Raw genomic sequence first — 22330 nt, 5'->3', positions numbered from 1 at the left:
AGGCTCACTATTTAATATTCGTTCTTAGTATACAGCTCTTACATATCTTCACATTATGCAAGTAGTAAGTGACCAGGTTATTCAAAGTAATTACAGTTTATGTACTGCCAGATATAGGTGATAAGGTTTGGCTGAGTGAACCAGTAGATCTTTATAGGCACATCTACAGCTCTAAACAATATGAGGCTTCATGATAAATATCACTTCAGAGGACTGGTACACAATCAACAAGTAGCTGTTCAGGTACACTGAACACCACGCATTGATACCGGCTCTGTGAGCTTTCTAATAGCTGAGGACTATTTTTCAGGTGAGGCTCAGGATGCAGCTAAGCAGGGATTTCTCTCTGGAGGAAAACATCATATGCTAAGCATGTCACATCACTTGAGTGTATCCCACAGTGGTTGATCCCTGCGTTGTGTAGGTTCACCTGTTTGTGCCACCACCTGGGGAACAAGGTCAGGGAAATGAACTGAGTTAGAAATAACCTGGGAGGGGGAAGGTTGTTTCTCTAATCTGGTTGTCTGAGCACCTGTGTACTTGGAGCAATCAAGACTGGAGGTGAGGGGGAGGAAATTAAAAGGGATGGTGGGAAAACCCCGCCAACACAAGCCCCAGGGGAATGGCTGGTCTGCACTGAGCTGTGGGATTTTGCAAATTGTTTGCCTCTGTGTTGATTTCTGGTGTGTAGTTTCATTTTCTCTTGGGGGAATACCGTGACTCGTGCTTACAACAAAAAATACAAGTGTGTGGAGAAACCTACAGTAACTGCTGAAACTAGGGAGCCAGAGGTGCCTTTTCTCCTGGGTTTAGCAGGTTTCTTGTCCTTGGATCAGCCTGTGACCCTGAGACTGAGCCCACCACTGTGCTCCTTCACCAGGTTTCCTAGTGTGAGCAGCATACAGCGGGTTTGGAGATCCTTTGAAGACATTCTGAGCTCCCCACTCTGTAAAGGAATATTGGGTTTAGGTCATGGCTTTGAAAAAACATGGGGGGAGAGAGAGAAGTCAAAGTACCTTTTTTTCCTGTTTTCATGTAACTGCTGCTTCTTTGCATCCCCCGCCACCCCTCCTATCTCCCACGCCTCCTGCAAGGGAGAGGGTTTCACTCACTCCCTGTTTTCTGGAGGTTTCTGAACTCCCAAATTCAGGCCCTTGTTTTCCTAACCCTGCAAAAATGTCAGTGGACAGAAGACACTGAGAGGAGCAATTGGAAGAAGTAGAAATCAGGGTTTTCTTGGCAGGAGTTTAAATGAGCTTCCCCATTAACCCAAATAGAGGTTTGAGAGAAGCTCCAGTAGAAGTGCAGAGCAGTTTGCCAGGCCCTCCCCGTGTGCGGTGCTGGTGGGGGATGGCGGGGGAGGCCCTCAGCCAAGTGCTAGTCCCTTTGTTGGGACCTTGGGGAAAATGGTGTGTTGCTCTTCTGACTAAATGGCAGAAGCAAAGAAGCAGCTGGGGAAGGGACACCGGAGGTGTTAGCCCTGCAGCAGCTGGGAAGACCAAACAGGTTGGTTGGAAAGAGCTGGGGCATAGGGAGCTGCATGCTGCTGTGCGTGGGTGGCTGGAAACAGCTTCCCGTGGGGCTGTACAAGCTGCTTCCAAGGCAGGCTCACTGTGGGTGAGAACTCTGCTTCCTGCACGTGGCCTTGCATCCTCTGCCCAGGGAGGAAGGACTTTGCAAATTCCCAGTAAACGAGCACCAAAGCACTCTTTGGAGCCCAAGCATCCTTATCTTTTCCTTACAGGAAAGGCCCAGCAAGGACCATTTCTAAAACTGTCACCATTTGAAGCTAATCATTTGGGCAGAGGGAAAACAAATCCTTTATAAATGCTGTGTGCTGGCCAGACTCGGCAACACCCAAAAAAATACAGCCGGCCCTTGGGAGTGGCTCATAGTCCCATGGGCACACTCGTGCTGCTTCAGGCTGGCCACCAGAAATAGCCCTGCCGACTGATACTGGGACACAGTGACTCACCGGGGAGGAGGCGAGCTGCTGCAACAGCCGGGAGCCTTTGCTCACCTGCACCCACACCTCCCGTGCGAGGCAGCACCACGTGCCACCGGAGCAGCAGGGTGGCACAGCCGTGGGGTCGGTCTGAGCGTGACCAGGAGAAGGTGGGTTTGTCCGAGGCTGCCGGAGGGAGGAGAGCCAGGGATGCTCCAGGTGTGCAAGAGGAAACCGCTGTGCATAGCTGATCCTCAAAGCTACATGCGGTAATAGCAGCACACTTACCCATAAATCTAGTCTCAAGTGTGAACCCTGTTCCAGCAGAAACCAGTTTTAGAGAAAGGATGTTACCATAGTGTTCATGAATAGAGGGACAGTGCCCCACTTGCAGGCTATGACACCAAGCGTAGCTTCGCCAATATGAAAAAGTCAAATAAATGGTGATGCTTGAAAAGTTTAAAATTCCTTCTAGTGCTGATAGCAAGCCATACGCTGAAGCACCATGCAGCCACAGAAGGGCGAGAGATGAAATTGAGAGGCAGGCGGGGAGGGACTTGGTGAGGTGTCTGCAGAGCCCTAGAGGCGGGGGCAGCAGGAAGGCGTCCATCAAACCTCCGGAGTGGAAGTGCCACAGGGCCAGTGAGCAGCCTGGGGGCTTTTTGAGGCTGCTGGCAGTGTGAAGGGTTGTTTTCTTCTGTAACTCTCACAGTAAGCCAAGGTCAACTTTTCTTCTTGCCCTGCCCCCTCCAAAAAAGAAAAGAAAAGAAAAACATGGTTTGCCCAAAGAGGAAGTCTTCAAAACCAGTGTGTGAATTCCCAGTGTAGGTCTTTTCCCTTTGTCAGCTCATCTCTCACCTGTCTAAACTGCAAGATGAGCGGGAGCTGCTGCATATGGTCCTGATACACATAAGCTCATGGTAGAGCCTGTGCCTGTATCATACTGTCACTGCAGATGCTGCTTCAGAAGCCTTTATCCACCACTGGTATAAAGAACCCCTCCAACCACTGAGCTGTTATGCCTTATTTCTGTACATAATAGTAATTTCCAAGCCAAACTTGGTGTCCCCATCACCTGTGACAGTTTCTCTCCCATCCCACAGCATTTGTTCTTCCTCTGCAACTCCGTCTGGTCCCTGTGAGTCACCATCTGCACAGCACATCCTGCAGTGCCACCCAGCTTGGTGACCCTCTGGCACAGGCACAGAGGGATGCTGGGCAAGGCTGACACCATGGCTCTTCCTCTACGCTGGGTCACCAACCTCTTGGAGGTGGCTTGACTGTCACTAGTGGCACAGGTGGAGCTGTTTGGGGACCCCTGGCTGCTTCACCCACTGAGCTCCTGCTGCAGTGCCTGGAAGTGGTAAGTTTTGACTGCGGCCCTGGGCAGGGCAAGGAGTATGGCCATACCCCTGGGGTGACAGCAGCCCAGTGGCACTGTGCTCCTACCACCCAGGTGCCAGTGGTCCAGGGACAACTTGAACCCCTGGGAGTATCCAGCAGGTGATCCCCTGCCAGGGCACTGGGGCCGGGCACTGCGAGGACCATGGCTGTGCTTTCTGGCATACAGAGCTGGCAACACCAGGGCACCAGGGATGCCAGCAAAGATTCCCACTAAAGTATGTGCTTGAAAAGTGGATAGAAAACCCCGTGTAATAATGCCTGGTCTAACTGGCTCTCTACTTATCCTGCAGACCTGCTGCAGCGGGACATGTATGCTGCATCCATGTGGGTTTGAGTGTAGGTGGTTTTTAAAGAATAGAAACTCAGGTTTCACTGTCTCAGACAGTTAGTGAAATGCTGTTTTCATCTATGCACTGGGATATTTTCAGGGGAAGCAACAATTTTCTGTGTAAGAAAAAGTATTTTCAAGCAAGCAAGGAGTACCCTTTGAAGTTGGCTCTCTCCCAGAAATATGAAAACGTCTTTGGCTGCAACACATTAATAACTCATCTTGCCAAAAGAGCAACATTTCAGGGAAAGGAAATTACCCAAATAATATTAAAAATATTCAGGAACATTTTTACGTCTGGCTCCCTTTCTGCACTGTTTTATGCAACTACTACCCCAGTTAGGTTGCATTTTCCAGCCTTGCAGCAAGACTCCAGTATTAACTGCAGCATCTTCTCTTAGCCTTCCCTGTAGTGTGCGTGAATAAGTGTAGATTTGATAAGAAGTCAGAAATGACCTGGAATGAGGAGGCCTTGAGGTATCTTAAAGAGAGGCGTGGTATTTCCTCCTGCATCCCATGAAACTTGTAAACGGGGCCAGAAGCATTCCTTCTTCCATGATGAAGGCAGGAGGTGGCTTCCAGCACTGATTTATCAGGCAGATGCTTAAGCAGTGCTGCACATTCAGGCACCTGAAGCCAGAATCAGCACACATGCCTGTCAGCCCCTGTCAGCCTGCATGTCTCGTGTCCTGGCATGCCAAAGGACATCAGGGACCACCCAGGAAACCCCCCCATAAGCAGGTCTTGGGAAAGATCCACTTTTTGTGCACACCTCCAGACTACTTGTTAGGACACATGGGAGATGAAACCAGTGCAGTAAGAAGGCCAGCTGGAGATTTTCAGCAATAGAGACCTTTCATCTCTCAGATGCCTGGGGAAAGGAGGAAAATTCTGCATTTAGGTAAGGACATGTGGTGCTCCTTGCAAACTTCAGTCAGATCCAGCTGTTGGAAGCTGGAATTTGCCTTCTCTTAGACTTTAATGTCTTTCATGCCCAGCCTTTGTATTAGATACTATTCTTCTAGATTTTGCAATAGTGATGATTACAGTACTTCATTGTGCCTGTTTAATCAGAAAAGGTCTTAAATATATTTAGGAAGTGGCTTTAGTGAACTGGATAGAGCTGCTATGTGAAAATTCATCACAACAGTGTTAAGCTTCTCACAGAAGCAATTAATACCAGAAGTCATGAAGACAGATCTTTTCCAAAATTATGTTGTTGGTGTTGTATTTTCAGATGTTGTCTCAGGCAACATCACCTCTGCCCCTGAAAGATTATGAAATGAGGCAGAGGCTAGACACCAAGGAAACATGTCCAGCCATTAAATATCGTCCTGTTGAGGATGACTCATCTTTGTAACACTCCCTGCTGGGTGCCCCTCTCCCAAGTCCTGTGAGACTGTGATTATTCAGCTGAAGTCACGCTCTTGCAGCGACATAACAGTTTCAGACCAGAGTTCTGAAAATACGAACAACCAACTGAGTGCATAATATTGTTTGCACAATTTCAATTCTAATTTATAAGGTCAGTTGCCTTAACTTTGCAAATTGGTATTTTTACAGATACAGGGACATGTTTTCAAAGCTTGAATGGGACAACCTAAATAACCAAGAGTGGAGCAGGGGTTGGACTAGAGATATCTCCTGCTCCATGTGGACCTGAACCTTGAGGGGTGGCAGGCAGCAGGAGAAAGATGAGCCACCCTGCATGGAAAGCAGAGGCTGATGCACAAAAAGGCAGTCACGAAAAGAAAAACTTTGTCTCCCTTCAGTGTCTGCCTGCACCCTCACCTCCATCTGGTGTCCCAGAGCAATTGGAACCTTCCTCTTTCTCTGCTTGCTTACCTAACCTCCATTCCTGGTCTTGCAAGGTCTCGGGAATGGTTTTTGTAATTTCCACCTCCTCATGACACAGTGTCTTTTACTCCCTGTCCCTGAAGCTATCCCAGGTTATTCCTCATGCCTGGGAGAAACTACAGAAGGAAGCCTTGTTTCCCCCATTCAGGCAACCTTTGACGTGCTGCAGGGCACTGCCCCCCTCATGCTCCCCCCCGTCTGACTCGGTCATCTTCTGTCCCCTCTCCTCTAATGTCACGAGGAGAGGGACTACCAGTACCTCAGTGTCCTTCTGAGCAGAAAAGTCCACCTAAGCACTAGCACTGTGATAGGAGGGTACTCTCCTCTCTCCTGCCAGACCCTGTGAGGGAAGGTTTTACTGGGAGAGGAACTAGGCAGAAAGCCTGGAAGCGTACAAGCCTTTAGAAGAGGACAATACTTGGCATAGCTGCACTGTCACTGAAACGTGCTGAAGAGCAGAGGTGGCATGTACACTGTGCTTGTCCTGACCCAGGGCACTGGCAGTGCAGGGCTGGCTCAGGTGTCAGGTACTTTGGGAAGCTGCTTGCTGTGGGAATGGGTCCTGCGCTACCCATCAGCTGGTGCTGAGCACGGCACCCAGCGTATCTCCAGCCGGAGCACTGGTATATTGCTGTAATACAGACTGGAAAGATTAAAGATTATTTCCACTTTCCCAGCAATGTTAGTGCCTCCACCTCCTCTCCTCTCAGGACACGAGACAGTAAATCCAAAGCTGTTCCAGTGCCAACTCATGAGTCAAAGCCACAGGGCGATGCATGCACCAAAAGGGCACCGGGGATGCAGAAAGTGACCAGAGACATGGGATGTACCCTGACCCTATTAATTTGCCTAGTGCATTTATCCATAACATGCACACAGGTTTCTCTTTTATTTGAAATAAGTTTCTTTTAGGCTTTTATCTAGCAGATGCCTGCCTATTTTGTGGGACACGAGGTAGCAGCTCTCTCTGCACCTTGCTGAGCAAGCTGGTGTTTCTGAGTTTAAATTCCTCCTCTCCTCTAAGTAAAGGAACAGTCTGATTTGTGCCACCCTGCCCTCAGATACCCTAAGATACTTACAGCTTTGCTAGGCTGATGCTTTCACGCACCTTGCCTTTTATCTGCCCAGGTCCCATGCAGTCTATATGGAGCTATCTAGCCAGCAAAACAAGAAAGCTGCCTCCATTCTCCTGCCCCAGCCCCAGCAATGGCAGCTGAGCTGACTCCTGTCACTCAGACACTTGAGCTCTGAGTTGCTTGTTTACAGCAGGGTCCTTATAATTATCTCCACCTCCTCCTCAGCAGCCGGTAGAGTAGTCCCAGGCATGCACTTCAGAAACCCCATATGGAGCACGTCTGTCTTGCATCTGCTGGAACAACAGGCAGTCACATATATTTAAGGAGCTATGTTGCTGCTAGCGATGAGCTTCACATAGCTTTCCATCTCAGGGTGGAGCACGTGGGATTATTCACAATGTCCACAACTCCCACAGACTCACTCCTGGTGCGTAGCTGACTCCCAGTGTCACGCCACTGACTGTACGGGCGTGCTGCCAGGGACAGAATATCTTCCTGCATTTGTCCTGGTTGGTAAATGGTTTCTCAGCCATGTGAGCTGAAGCCCTCAGCTTACTTCCTTGCTGTTGAGAGCCAAGCATGGCATAATGTTTATTTACTTGTGCCTGAAGCTTGTCTCACCTTTCGCAGGGTGTGAGAAGGAAAGGTTCATGTCCGGAGAGCAGAGTGTCCACACGCCCCACGCGAGGCAGAGCTCGCAGCCTGCCTCACTCCCAGAGGGAAAAGCTGTGGCCCGCAGGACTGCAGGATGGAATGTGACTCCCCCTGGTTCAGGCTGGGTATTTTGTCAACGACATGCTCTCTGTCTTGTGCCTTCCTCCTCTGTGATTCTCTGGCTTTTGGGGTGCTTTCCACGGCGAGGTTTTGTGGAATCCCTGGTGGAGATCAGATCTTGCTGCAGACCAGTTTGGGCAGAGGGGAAAGCTCGAGTGTGGGGCAAAATGAACAGAGCAGACGTGAGATAGAGAGAGGAAATGGCTCAGAAGCCTTAAAACTGAAAGGGATAATTATAATCTAACTTTTTGCATAACAGAATCTAAAGGACTCCTTGCAGAAACTCCCTCAGCTCCTCTGCCCTGTCCTGTTCCCTGGAGCAGGAGGGATGGAGACCGGTGGATGAAGTACTTCAGAAATATGAGAAGACCTAAATGCCACAGCTGAGTGATACCAGCTGCAAAAACCGGCCTCACGGACCTGAGCTACGTGGATTTGTGCTGCAAGAGGAGGAGTGCAGCAGGACTGCTGAGCAGGGCGGGACAGTGTGGGCACCCTGAGCACCTTGGACACCTCCAGAAGAGGGTCCCCTCCCTTCTCTGCTGGTGGCAGTGGGAAGTGCTACGTAGGAAGGACACAGGACCAGGCTACTGCCTCTGGTCCAGCCCATGCCCCTAGCATGGTGATAACCACCCTAGGAGCCACATCCTTGCGTATACCTTCATCTGCCTCATCCAGTGTCTTCACATCTTTGCAATCCCTGACCCGCTCGGCTCTCATCCTTCTCCTGTGCAGATCAATGAGCCCCAGGCTTTATTCCCTTCCCTCCCCAGCTGCCACTTGGTGCCCCAATGCTGGCAGCCGGAGGGTGCTGTGTGTGCATGGTGATGGGTGAGTCATCCTGGGATCACTGGTGGGCACCAAGGAGTTGGTTTTCCCCTGCCCACCTTCCCCATGACTCACCCGCCCTGTCCTCCAACCATCCTCGGGCACCACAAGCCTGCATGAAGGCAGAGCAAGGGAGGTGCTTCCATTTTGCTCGCCCTTGACAACTTTATTGGAAAAGTCTGTCTCAGGCTGCTGTTTCCTTATGCATTAAATTAGTTCAGAAATGAGCTTGCAGGGGTGAAAGTTTACTTTAAAAAACACTTTCAGATTTTACCTGAATGCAGAGAAAAGCTCCTTCTCTGTTACATTTTCAGGTGTCTTTCTGTACTCTGGTAAGTTTAAGCTAGTTTTATTTTCAGCCCTTCTAGCTTGGGGATTTCCTGAGAGCTTAAAGGAGGAAGGTGTCTGGAGGCAGATCCTAAAAAGGACATAGGAACTGAAGTCTAACACCTGATCAGCTGATGCCAGCCCTTGATCATGTCTAAAGGCTCTCTATTTATATTTAATTTATGCCCAGACTTCCCTAGAAACTAGAGGAAAACTAGAACTAAGGAGAAACTAAGAGGATGTAGTAAAAATACTGTCAGGGAAAATGTCTGTACAATTGTGCTGGTTTTTGCAACACCCCCAGGCACTGCTGCATCATGCAGCAGACCTTGCACAAAAGCGGAAGGTTCCTGTGGTGAGTTATTTCTCCACTTCATTTAACCCGTACTTTGCTTTTTGTTTTGCTGCCCTTTGACTGATTCGGCTTGCCTCATTACATCTCTCACTTTCCCCTTGTGCTCTCAGATGTCCAAGGCATGACCTTGGCTGCTCAGTCCCTTTTCCCCGGCTCTGTAGGCTCCTTCTTACACCTGAAACCCTTACTCAGCTACTAACTCATCCCATTAGGGATGGAGCCTTTCCACACCTTCTTTCTCTTGGGCGATGTTTCTCCAAACAGCTTCTGCATCTTCTGCTTGGTGGAGATTTCGATAATATATAGCCCATAAGCTTGTCAACACTTATACCTGGACAGGGAATTGCCCTGCCAGCCCACAGCCCATTCCCTGCCACTCTGGCTACCAAGAGCTCTGGGTTTTTTCTCTCTTATGTGACCTCTGTGCATCTATCTTGCAACCAAATAGAGACCTCTCAGGCGTATGGCAGCTGCCCATCCATACACCCAGAAGATGAGGGTAAGTGTGCCACAGTGGCATGGCAGGCACATGTCTGGTTCTGCAGCGGGGAGGGACATCACACGCTGACCCTGCACCTTGGCACATCAAGTCCATGAGGAAAAAAACCTGCTGGCCTCCAAAACTGTCATTGTTACCCGCTATCTGGAGAGTGTTATCAAAATACAAATTTGACCTTAAGGAATTTATAACAGATTCCTAACACTGCCCTCCTAGCACTTCTTTATCACCAGTTCAACAAGTTGACTTTTACACAGATCAAAATTGTTTCCTTTCCCATTACCAAAGTGAGGAAAGCTTTCCATCCCCTACCCTGGTACTATTCTCTTTCCTGCTTGCTATTGACTCTACAGCCCTGGGTGATCTTCCTGCTGCTGTTATCTGTACTAGCTGATTTCATGTCTTTCACTGGAAGATCAAGATAGTGCTCCATTTTATTATCGTGGCTGCCTGCATTTATGTATGATCCTCTTGATATCCTGTTTTTTTTTGTTCTTTCTTTCTGCTTGACATCACCATATTTCTTAGAGGAAACAGGCACAGTTCTCTCATTTACTGTAATGTTTCCTTAATAATTGTCCTTATCAGCATGACTACTTCCTTTCTCCTTGATGCGCATTCCCCTGCCTGCTAGATTTCTTGTATCTCCTACTCTATCTCACTTTTCTCTTCCTGTCTAGTAAGACTAGGCATAGCAAACAAAGTTTTTTCAACAGTTGAAATTTGGAGCTGAATGGGAAGTTGCTCCGATGATAGGTTGTGGGTTGCAAGAACAATTCCCTGCACAGATCTAAGTTGCAAAAGTATCTTTTTTTTTTTTTTTTCTTCACTTGAAGTATCAGCTAGGATCAGCTGGTTCAGATGCAACACCTGAAGATTAGTCTTTCAGCAACACAGATTTCATTCTGTGAATGTCTCTCTAAGGTCTCATATCCTCAAATTGTCCTTCTAGCATATCTTGAAACATCTCTTTGTTTTCACTGTGCAGTCAGGATTTCACACTCCTTTCCTGTGGTCAGAAAACTCCACTGGACATCACCTAGAACTTCTTCACTTTAAGCATTTTCCAATGCCTGCTGTAGCTGTTCTGACCTATTCCAGTATGAATTTGGCACAGTCATTTGATCTAACAAAAAAAAAACCCATAGGCTCTCACTGCTCCCAGATGAGCTTTGCAGTTTCAAATCTTCACTCGGTGTCATTGCTCTTGGCAAACATATTTGTTCTCCAGAGAAACCTGTCATCCTCCCATGTAAGAATTGTACAGGTAGATAAACAGATCTGGATTTCATCTCTCCATCCTGAGCAGTCAGCTGTGTTGCTGACTCCCTGAGTAGCTAACACAAATCTGTACAAAAGAGTGACTACCAAAAAGAGACAGTCACTACCTATATCAAAATATGTCCACCCGCTGAAGGAAAATGTGAACAAATATTACATAATCAAAGAAACAAGATAGTTGGGCTTCATCGCAGAAACAGAGCATAAGCTTGGGCAAGTAAGGTAAAGCCCCTTGTTCAGAAAATCTGTTGTTTATCAGCTCTTACTTTGGCAAAATTAAAATTTTGCAGTTATTTTGAGAGCTTCAGACAGGAATTCTGACTGAACAGCAAAACATGATTACTCATAAACATTTTCTGCTAGGCAAAAATGGAACTGAGCTGTGGATGATGAGACCAAGTAGATATTTCAAAGAGAGGAGAAAGTATGTGTCTGGTTCACAAGGATAGGTAAAAGTCAAAATTTGGTGTTCCTTTAGCTAAGCACAAACCAAATTATCTCATAATGTGTCTGTTTTGTTTCCAAAACCTCCTGACTTTGTTTGAACTTAAAATACCCTGAGAACAGCTTTTTTTTGCTACTTTTCATTTCTGCTTTTGGTGGTAACTGGAAACCAGAAGCTCCAGCACACACGAAAACAGTGGTGACGAGAAAGAATTACATGTACTCCTTTGAACTACCAGCAACAACAACAACAAAAAGCTAAAACTTCCAAGATTGGTCTGACTTTTTGGTGGAGCCTAAAGGGAAGAGGCTGGTGGCACTGCAGTTACTTCTGCCAGGGCATGAGGTGAGAACCAGGTTATTTGCCTCCAGCCTGGCTGGGTGTTGCCCATCCAGATGCAGGGATTAAATATGAATTGCTGACATTGACTACAAATGCCCAAAACATAGCTTTGGAGCTTGTGGGAATTTCCTTTTCCCTTTTTTCCAGGTACACACATCCTTCAGGGAGCAATTCCCAGGAAAATCCCCAAACCAGGACCTTGCCTTAGTGCAGAGAGAGGGACACTAGATCCCAAGATGCTTGTTTTGGCAGAAAACTGCTTGCTGGCTCAGCCTGAGTCCTGTCAGGGTAAGCAGGGGTTTGTGAGGAGTTTCCACTGGTGTGAAAAGCAAGTGGTACAATCTCGAACTTCCCTCAGACAACTCTCTAGAACCATGGGGAGTTCCCAGCAGCATTCCTGGCCCTGACAGGCACCCATCCCTGTCAGTGAGTGAATTTTTGGTGCACCATCCCCTGCCTTTCAAGGTAGTTCTCTGCCCTTGCAGCCACACCAGATGTGCCCCAAGGGCTTTGTCCTCTGTCTCCTCGATGCTCCCCCCCTTCCCAATGGCTCCTCTCCCCGACCCAGCCCTCACGCCACCAGGCTGAGCCTCTTCCCGCTCCTCTCTCAGGTTGGTCCTGCCTTTCGGCTCCCATTCCCAGTTTAAGCAGCATGTTGGGAAGGACGCAATGTGGTTTCACCCTCTTTCCATAACACCACTTTAGAAGCACAGAAATGTACTTTAAACGGCTTCTGTGATATTCTAGGATTTCCAACACTTAACCACGTCATGGTTAGATGCTTGGTGGGTGCTAACACACTTGAATTGCCAAGAGAAATGAGAAATGGTACCAGAAAAAAAAACATAAAATTCTCTCAAACAGTCCAAGAGCATGGTTTCTGAAAGACACCTGACTTATGAACAGCAGCAGAGGGTAGAGGGGGTATGTGGTTGGGTTTTTCTAGGAAAAAACCAAGCAACTACTGGTGCTGTCACCTGTGAGTACCAGCCTTGCCCAAAGCCGTGCTGATAGCAACTCAGTAATAACGGCAGATGCCGGGTTGTCTGCCCCAGCACAGCAGATGCTCACCAGTGCATTTCCCCTGGGTGCTGCAGGGCAGTGTCCCACCCACTGAGCCTTGCAGTGGTTGAGCAGTGCTTGCAGGAGGCAATGAACCTTCTCTGCTCTCAGCTCTACTGAGAGACTCTTTTTCCTGAAAATGACCCAACCATGACTGAAAGGGTGGTTCAGCGACTGGGTTGGGGGTGCAGCCCTGGTGTAACTCCCTCCTCTGTTGCAGGCTCCCAGAACACTGGTAGGTCACTCCTCCTCTTGATGCCTCGGTGCCCATCTGCGCTTTCCTGCTCACAAAGCCATTGAGAAGATGAAAACTTGGAAGGTTGTGCAGATAGACCCTCTGGCTGAGAGTAGTCAGAAACCAAAAGACTGTTATCTAGACCATGACCTCTCTGTCTATCTCACAGGGTCAAATATCATCCAGACCTTCACTGTGTGATGTGGGGCTGCATGGTATATAAACAAGACATGGCATTTAGAGGGTAGTATGAGAATGTGAAGTCCATGGCAAAGTGCTTTTGCCCTTAGTTTCACCCTGGCACTGGGAGGACTCATTTTCATGCTTAAGAGAGTCCACCAGACCTTGCCCATGCCTACATTTATCCTTGATTCCCAGGAGGACACAACCTGTTCTTAGCGAGATGTGTTGTTTCCTGAGTAACTGAGGAAATCTGGGGCATGGGCACATGTAAAAGCTGCCAAAATACGTCCCTGCAATCCCATGAAGATGATATTGAAGATGATGTGCTAAGGGGACTGGAGGAGCAGGGAACAAGTTTCATGTCCCAGCAGGTCCTGCTGTCGCTGCTGTGAGGCAGAGGGATGCCATCACTTTTGGGATGCCATCTCTGCTCCCCTAACAGAGCACAGCAAGCAGCAGGAGAGCAGAGAGTAAAAAGAAACACATGAGAAACAGACATTCATGGCCTTGGAAACTCCAAAGTAGTTTCAATAATTAACCCTTTTGTGACTTTACCATTTTGTATCATGGGCTAGAAAACACCTACAATTTGCTCAACCCCTTTTTGATATTCACCTGGAACTGAAATTGTGCAGGTTGTCTGGCAACAGTGAATCATCGGGGTTATTTATACAGAAAGACAAGTTAATCATGTTTGCAGCATATAATAAGGAGATATGCCTCCCACAGCTTGCCCAGGGAGTAGCTTAACACCCAGAATGGCAAGCAACTTCCTTGCAGAAGACTTTTATTTTAAATAAAGTTAAATCTAATTTTTTGTGGCCGCACCTTTTTTGACCTCATTTTTTTTTTTTTTTCTTTCTTTTGTGCCCCCTTTTTGCATAGAATCAAATTAAACCTAAGCCTGAGCACAGGATTGAGATGTGCCAGGGCAGTGCCATGGGCATGACTGACTGGTGAGAAGGCAGCGTGCTGCAGCCTGGGAGTGAGCCCAAACACTTTTATTCCTGAATGACGTGGCAAATGCCACTCTGAGCACCTCAGTGTTATTATTCTGGGCCATCGACCGAACTCAGGTTACTCAGCCACGCTCAGGAGCTGCAGCAGGTGCAGTGGGACGTGATTATTTGCACTGGCCCGTTGGCAGACAGAGGTCCTCCAGCTGTGTGACTGCCTCTGTATCTCCAGCCCAGCATGCTGGGTTCTTGCCTTGAAGCAAAGGTAAGTCTAGAATAATGTGGCTTATTTCCTCTCTAGGAGGGAAAGGGGGTGATGGTTGGAGCTTAAGAGGCCCATCAGGAGCCCACGCTATAGTTTCTGACCCATAGGGTCACGTATAGGCGGGGGAAGTTACACCGTCATCCTGGCACTGTGCAGGGCAGTACTAACACAATATTTAAGCTCTTTCCTGCTCTCTCTGACTGACGTTTTTGCAGATCAGGTGGACTCCAGGAGCAGTGCTACCAAAGCCAGCCTCATTCCTCCTGGTGCCAAAAGCGGTTTTGGGGAGATAAAGCCTGAACCGCATCCCTCAGCCTTGTGCAAACCCGAGGTAGACTCCAGCTCGGTTTGAAAACTTCTATCGCCATCTAGTGATCTCCCTGCGAGAGCCACATATTCCGGAGCTCCACGGCTGGGACCTGCGAGTCTCGTCCCCTGGAGCCCAGAAGGGGATAGGGGAAAAAAAGAAAGACCAGCTGAAAGCAAGGCGATTGCAACCGCTTTCCTCTCGGTGGTCTGGCAGTTTGGTTTTTCATTGCACCAGCTCCCTGCTTTCCTCCGGGGATGCAGTGTGTCCAAAATGTGGCTGAACCAGCACAGGGGGCTGGAAGGTCACAGGGCTCACATGCTACCAGTGGGTACAGTGCCTGGGCCCCACAGACAGCGCCTGCCACCGTGTCCCTCTTTGCTCTGCTGGCAGCCACCAGCTGCCCTCCCCACTCAGCAGCCACGGAACCTTAGCCAGCGTCCACCTACAAAGGGACAGGGTTTCAGCAATGCTCAGTTTAAATCCCCAAGCGCAGTGTGATGTCCCTTGTGTTTCACAGGTTAAATAAGGAATATAGATGTCCTGGCAATTTGGTGTTACAAGCCTTTTATTTCACTGCCACAAAATATAGGACAAACTTTTAAAGTCATCAGATGCAAGAATTAATGTGACACACAGAGAAGAAACATGAACCATAGAGCACCTAAATGTCCTCTACGCAAAAATAAACTCATTAAGCTGTTCATTAGAAAATGGCAAGCAGTTGTCAATTCACCAGTGACGTAAATACAACCCACTGTAGCTGAATTTTCTTAATCAGAAAACTTTTAAGAGATGACCTGAGATATTTGTGCAGTAGGAGCAGGAGGAACCAAATTCACAAGATGAAAAATAAAATACATACACAAAAAAAGTTAAATAACAGCATTGCTAGCTCATTGGGTCTGTCCTTCCACACAGCCATGCAGCTGGCCCAGGCTGCCACCTCCCCCGCTGCAAAGCTGAAACAAAAATGCTCCCTGCGCAGAGCTAGTCTCCCTCTCACTCCTGCCTGGGACTAGATCTGACTTAAAAACGAGCTCACAGTAAAATTGAATAAATTTGGTAGTGAGCAGGCAGGGATGAGGAATTGGAGAGCTTTCTGCTGCACTGCTGCTGGGCCTCTGATCCCAACCCTGCAGTCTCAGAGTGCTGTGGAAAGACAACCCGACAGCTGTGTCTTACTTTCTCTTCCATTTTAAAGCCCACTTCCATTTTCTTTCAATCCCACTCTTCTTGCATTCCAGTCTCTTCCTTCTTCTACCTCCCCATAGGGTACCCAAGTGCAGCTGTGGGCACTCGCTCGTGCTGGTGGCCAAGTGGCACCAAGAGGTCTCCAGGCACGCTGGGCACATCCATGTCGCTAATTCACCACGCTGCTGTGCAAATGCCACCGGCACTTTCTTCTCTCTGCGCCTCTGTTGATACGCAGCATTTCTACTTCTCCTTTCGGTTCTTGGTCTTACTCTCATTCAAACGGCTTTTCCCCTTCAATAGCACCACCCAGAATTTCACCAGGCGTGACTCAGCCCCGGTTGGGCTTGGTTCCCACTCTGCACAGCACAGGGGGAAGCAGGTATTTGCTCTTGCAGGCTGAGACCAGACCGGCCACTCCTGGGGTCCCTCAGGACTGAACACGCTTCACATCGACGGCCTCAGTGATCTGGATGGAGAGGTCCAGGCTAGCCGTTCTGCTCTGCCTTGGACTTGACCTGCTTTTGCCCGCTTTCCAGCTCTCCAGACTACGTCCAGCCTGTTTGCCTGTGTGTCTGCCCTCTCCCCAGCCCACCTCACCTCGGGGGGTTCCCACCTCCTCTGACCTTACACCACATCCATACTTGGGCGGTTTCTCCTCCACAGCAGGGGCCTGGATTTCTCCTCCACAGTCACAGCGCCGGATGCAGTTCACGCAATACTTTTTGCTCTGAGAAGCCTTCTCGTATTACCTAAGGATTTTGTGATTTTACCGAGGTTATTTCCCAGACACCTGACTGCCTCACAGTTTCTGGTGCACAGAGACAGACCTAATCAGCATGCATCCATAAAACCACCCAAGGAAGAGAGGATTTACATTTGCTAGGTTTGTTTAATGACTTTTTTAAAGAAAAGTGCATGTGTTTTTCTAAGAGGGGACAAAGTTGGTAAAGCAGGGCAATGAATGAAGCACATAAAACTCTGGGAGGGAGGAAATATAAAATACAATCAACATTTTGTTTAATAGCTGAGGCTCGGAGGATTTTTACTGGCACTTTACCCCAGAGCTGGAGCTGCTCTTTCCTAATAGTATCAGCACTGGAAAGAACATTTATGGAACCACATTTTATAACCAAATGGGAAGTAATGGGGTTTTTTCCTTGCCTTGGGAGAATTTGCTACTTTATGTTGAGTTTTTCTTGGACTTTCCAGTGAGGTCATTTGTGGTGGAAGGCAAGGGTCAAAGACATAAAAGCTGGGATAAAAATCGATAAACTGAGGGAAGCAACATTTGAAAACAATAGAGATACAAAAAGATATAAAATTGGAAAAACAAAAAACAAAAAACAAACGTTTATTTAGCATTACCAGTGCTGAATTGGTTTTATTTATTTATGTTTTAATCTTGGTCAGAATTTTAAAACAAAATCTTTTGGATTGTTCTTAGCTTGTGCATCACTTTTAAGTAGTATTTCAGAAAATTAGTTCATGGCCCAAAAATGTCCAATAGATGCAGAGGATTCTCAGTGCACTTCAAGCCAGCAGTGCAGAAGGGTTGTAAGAAGCCCACAACATATTTACCACCAAAATCTCTTTCTGAGACCTCTCAAAACACAAATGTTGACCATCACTGTTCTGCACAAAGAGATCAAAGGCTTGGATATGGTGTATTCATTCTGAAATACACTGGAAAAAAACCTACAGATGAAAAATTATTCAGGATCCCTCCTGCAACATCTGCAAATAACTTCAAGATATGCAAAAATTCCCTTCCCCCACCAATTAGCTGCTTCTGAAGAATTTGTGATCAGAAAAAAATAAATTTCTGAGTACTTCTTGAGTATTGATTCAGTTCTTGTTGGCAAGGAGACAAGCGGGCTGTCCCTTGCTCTTCCTCTCCTGGCACTGAGACATAGTCTCATTATTCCTTGTGCTTGCAGAAGGCCTGAGCTCTGTGCAGGCATCTCACAGGGTTGCAGTACTTTCTTGTGCTGTGATATAACCGGTTTTTAGAGCTCATGCCTCAGGAGAGGATGGAAAGGCCAAAAAATAGCATAGGAAATAAGTCTGGTCTCTTTCTCTAATGGCCCGCACCGCAGCTGCCGTTCTGCACCCATCCTGCAGTTGGGCCATGATGTGCCGCGTGGACCACCCGCTCCGCACGTGGGGGCCGGGAGGGTGAGCAGCACCCGGGGACCCTTCCTGGAGGCCCCCCACCAAAACCCTGCTGCAGCCAAGAAGCTCTTTGCAGGCAGAGAACAAGAGGGAATATGTTGCATCGTTTGGGACTTCAGAGTTTTCAAAGACTTCTCCAGCATTTAGTAAGGAGATGATTTTAAACAGAGTGCTTGTTCTCAAAGTCAAAATACGTTATGAAGGAAAAGTAGTGTACTGTGGGTTTTGAGCAAACATAAAGATGTACAAACTCCTATAAGTGGAATTTGCTGAATGGGTGTTCCGTAAGGAATTTGTTGAATGAATTGGTGTCAGTAAGGATAAATTAAGTCAATACCTGTGCTTATGGATCAGATGGAAAGATAATGTGCCCAGAAGGAATCAGAACTTATCCCATCCGGTCATTATTATCACTACCCAGCCATATAAACATCACCTTGCTTGCACAGCCAGATACCGTCCATACAACACCGTTAACCTGTTGACATATTAAAGAGGAACTATGGATTTCCCAGAAGCTCATATCACTTCCTTGACAACGATGCAAGGACTTAAATATATATGCAACATATCCTGCTATCTCCCCCCTTCATCTCCAGACAGGATCATGAAGGCTGTGCAAAGTCGTTTTCTGCCGCCAGCTTTGCTTTTGTTGGCAAAGGATTCCTGTTCCAGGTGAAAAGAAATCATGCAGTAAGGAGATTAGCCTCATTCTCTCAAAAACTTTATTAGTTTATAAAAAAATGGCCAGGAAGTTCCTCCCTGCCTGGCTATAATACAGTTTCCTTCAGCCTGCAAATTAAAAACTGCCTTTGGCTGCTCTGCTCTGTATACACTACAGTCCTTATTAAATAACATTTGACTGAAAAGGATCTGGAAAATCAAACAGAGTTTACAACTAGTTGATAGAGATAGAAGAAACTACATAAAGATAAGCGCTTTCATGTTTCATAGCAACAACAAGATGTATAAAAATAATCATCAGTATACAATGTCATTTCCTTGAAGTATAAACCGCCGGTTCTGTCTTCTACAGGCCTGGAACTTGTATCTCAATAAAAGTCATACACAAACCATTTACTTACCACTAGCACCTTAACGAAACCTTTAGCTCACAGTGGTTTCTGATGAAAAGAGCCCTCAGTCACTTGCAGTTTTCTGAATTTTTTTCACTAGTTTTTGTAACTATGTTTGGTTGAAGGCCTCTAAGTCTGTCATTAGTAGCTGATTTTAGAAGCAGCTCTTAAATTCATATAAGTTTTTACAAACTTTACCTTGCTGATTCTTTCAGACTGACATTTCCTGGCGTTTGGGGGAAAGTGGTCAGTTTTCTTCTTAATTTGAGCAAAAGTGGTTTACTTCTATATATGACCAAGTGAAAATCATACGTTTCCCATTAAGATTTTTGTTTGCAATTGAGGTGGGGATGAGCTCAAGTTGGGAGGACGGAAGGCTGTCTGGTGGTTTTCATGCTGGATCTTGTTGGAACAGCATATTGACTTTTTCTGCATAGGTGACCTCACTATCTGGGCAATCTAGCTTTGAGAATTGGTTTTGAAAGGATGCGCATGTGTCACTTCTATATACAACCATTTACAAAACCAAACACTGCTAATGTTTTCAATAAAAACCCTTACAAATCTCTAACTCAAATTAATTTGCTTTGGAGCTAAAATAAAACAGTGTCTGCTGATATAATACCTACCAGCAAAAAACCTTCTGTCTTGTGTGACTACAGAGTGAAAGTCCTCAGACAGGGAAATTAGTTATTATATTTAAAAACATTTAAAACCTCCCCTAAACCACTTTATATAACTTTCCTTCCTCTTTAAATAACAGTACTTCTCTATTTATGTTGTAGCAATGCTAAAGTTGCAAATTACCCCAAGTTCTGCAATAGTTTGGGTTTTTTACACTCCTGAACTCTTGGAGTCAGCAAATATTTATGAAAATTTTGCTTTTCATTAAAAATAGCCTAGTCCCGATGGCTAGAAGATGTGTCCACTGCTGTGAAGTCTGCGTGCTTTAAGCTGTCAGAGGCTGGGAAATAACCCCCTAATCCCCACACCTGCAGTAGGAAACTTTGTGGTCTCCAAGCTGGTGCCAGGCTCCGGCAGGCCTGACTCCTGGGTTTGCAGCACCTCAGCCCAGGCCAGGCCGATTTGCCCATGCCCAGATCCCTGCTTCCACCTGCAATTTGTGAATGCCACCACATTTTCCATATATTAGGGGTTGGCCTCCTCTTCTCATTCTGCTTGGGGATTTCTGACCAATGCTTTGCTCTCGCCTGGGCACCATCTCCCTCCCCTTCCCTGTTGCTTTTCCAAGTGATGGTTTTGGAGGGCAGGAGAGCCTTTCCCTTCTGACTCTCAGGTTTGGCTGGGGGGTCTCGTGCTGGGGTGAGCTTGGGCCAGGCATACGGTCCCAGCAATGGTGCCAGGCTGTGGCGGTCACAGCAGCCCCGGAGGCCGTTCATGTCGTGGGAGGCACAGCAGTAAAGGAGAAATAGGTTTTACAGAGACACTGGGGGGCTTTGTTCCCTTATGCTGGGGGTGTTTTACATCATCTGGACTGAGCTGGGCATCGAGCCACAGCAGTGGCTAACCAGCTGCCGAGGCAAGCTGCCCGCCCGCCCTGCACAGCCGGCCTCGGCACACCGTAAGGGGCTGCAAGCGCTGCAGCAGCCCGGCCAGCCGTGCCCCCCCCCGGCCCCCAGCTCCGAGCCCCCCGCCCCGGCCGGCCGTGCCCCCCAGCCCCAGCCCCCCGCCCCGGCCGGCCGTGCCCCCCCCCGGCCCCCAGCCCCAGCCCCCCGCCCCGGCCGGCCGTGCCCCCCCCGCCCCGGCGCTGCCCCCCCGGCCGGCGCTGCCCGCAGCGGCGGTCGGCAGGTGGCAGCGCACCCTCTGCCTCTGCCTCTCCGAGAAAGTAGCCATGGGGGGCAGTGTGAAAGTATTTCCGTGCCAAATATTTGGTTCTTTATTGGAAATACAAAAAGTCCTGTAATACACAGCTATGGAATAATTTGATTGATTCATGAGAGTTTATAATTTTTTAAAAGTTGGATTTTTTTTTTTTCCTTTTCCCATTCTAACAATATATGGCTTCATATGGATCTTGCTTATCCATATCTAAGCTCTCTTAGAAACTTGGTATGTGCTTGGCTTCAGTAAAATCAGGAGGCAGTAAGTACCAGAGATAACGTGATATAAAAACTTCTTTCTTTTGTTCATTTTAACATTATCCTTAAATATGTAACTTTTACATTTCCAGTTCCAGTGTTTCCCATTGCTGTTTTTACCTCTGTCGTAATTTTAATTTCCTGTCTTTCAGCTCCCACTATCTCTGCATCAGTTCTTCTGAAAGATTGACCAGAGCTGAACAAATTATTCTTGTCAGGGTAGACTTGGGACTTATCAAATGTTTTCGAACACTTTTTCATTGACTTTAAATGAGCTGTGACTATATGTAGTATATGAGGTTTCAACCTGTGAATATCACAGCATTTTCATCAGCCTTGGGGCAAAATCCCAAACCCCGTGAAGTCAAGTGACATTCTGCCACTAACACAGGCTTTATGGGTGCAGTTCAGCTCACAGCTGAAAGTAGGTGTCTTAGTTTGAGATCCAAAGCTCTGCCATGTCCCTGCTGCAGAGTGAGAGGCAGGTTTGAGAAGGACCATAAGCACCATAACCATATCATGACACTGCAGTCACTATCATGCTGTGAGGTGAGTATAGCCAGAGCTGTGGCAAGGGCAGGTTGACAGGCATCAAGTGAAGCAAATATGTGACTTCATCCCTTTTTGTCACATATGGTGGAAGTTCACGTTCTGCTGTCGTCGTGCCCTGTGAAGAGTATCGGCACCTGCCTTTAAAGCGCTGGCACGACTCGTAGACACACGGTGACTGCTGCAGGTGGTGGCTTGAAGGCTCAGCTCTGCGTAGCATGGACGGACAGCATCAATCAGCACTGGAAAATTGGCACAGAAGATTTTTGTGACCTGGAAGGATCCAGCTCAGCAGTGGACTTGGTCTGGACAACTGCAGGTGTCTAGACTTTGCCCTGTGCCTTTAGGAGTTCTGCTGGATATAAGAATAATCTGGCATGTTTTTAAGGGGAGAAAATGACCAAGGCAAAGTTGTTCCTTCGACTGAAGGATATGAGAGGAGACACTTTTATAACCATCAGAGTAATCCTAAACAAATCCTGAAACTTTAATGGGAGTCATTTTAGCATATTTCCTGTAATTTGTAATATTTATTTTGATATACATTCAGAAAGTTTATGTAATATTTTTCATGCATGAGCTACTTTTGGCAATATATGGAGATCTTCACATGCGTACAAATTTGCTATTATGATTGGCCAAGCTTTAATAAATGATTTGTAATAGCAAATATTGCCCATGTGTTTGGAACGGCGATGTGCCAGGACCACATTAGCTGTGCTCCAGCATGGAAATATCTGCTTATTGTGGATGACCTGACCTCAGCTG

The sequence above is a fragment of the Tyto alba genome, unplaced genomic scaffold (genome assembly GCF_018691265.1).
Source record: "Tyto alba isolate M040663 unplaced genomic scaffold, T.alba_DEE_v4.0 Super-Scaffold_38, whole genome shotgun sequence".
NCBI lineage: Eukaryota > Metazoa > Chordata > Aves > Strigiformes > Tytonidae > Tyto > Tyto alba.
Note: the sequence above shows the minus strand (reverse complement) of the source record.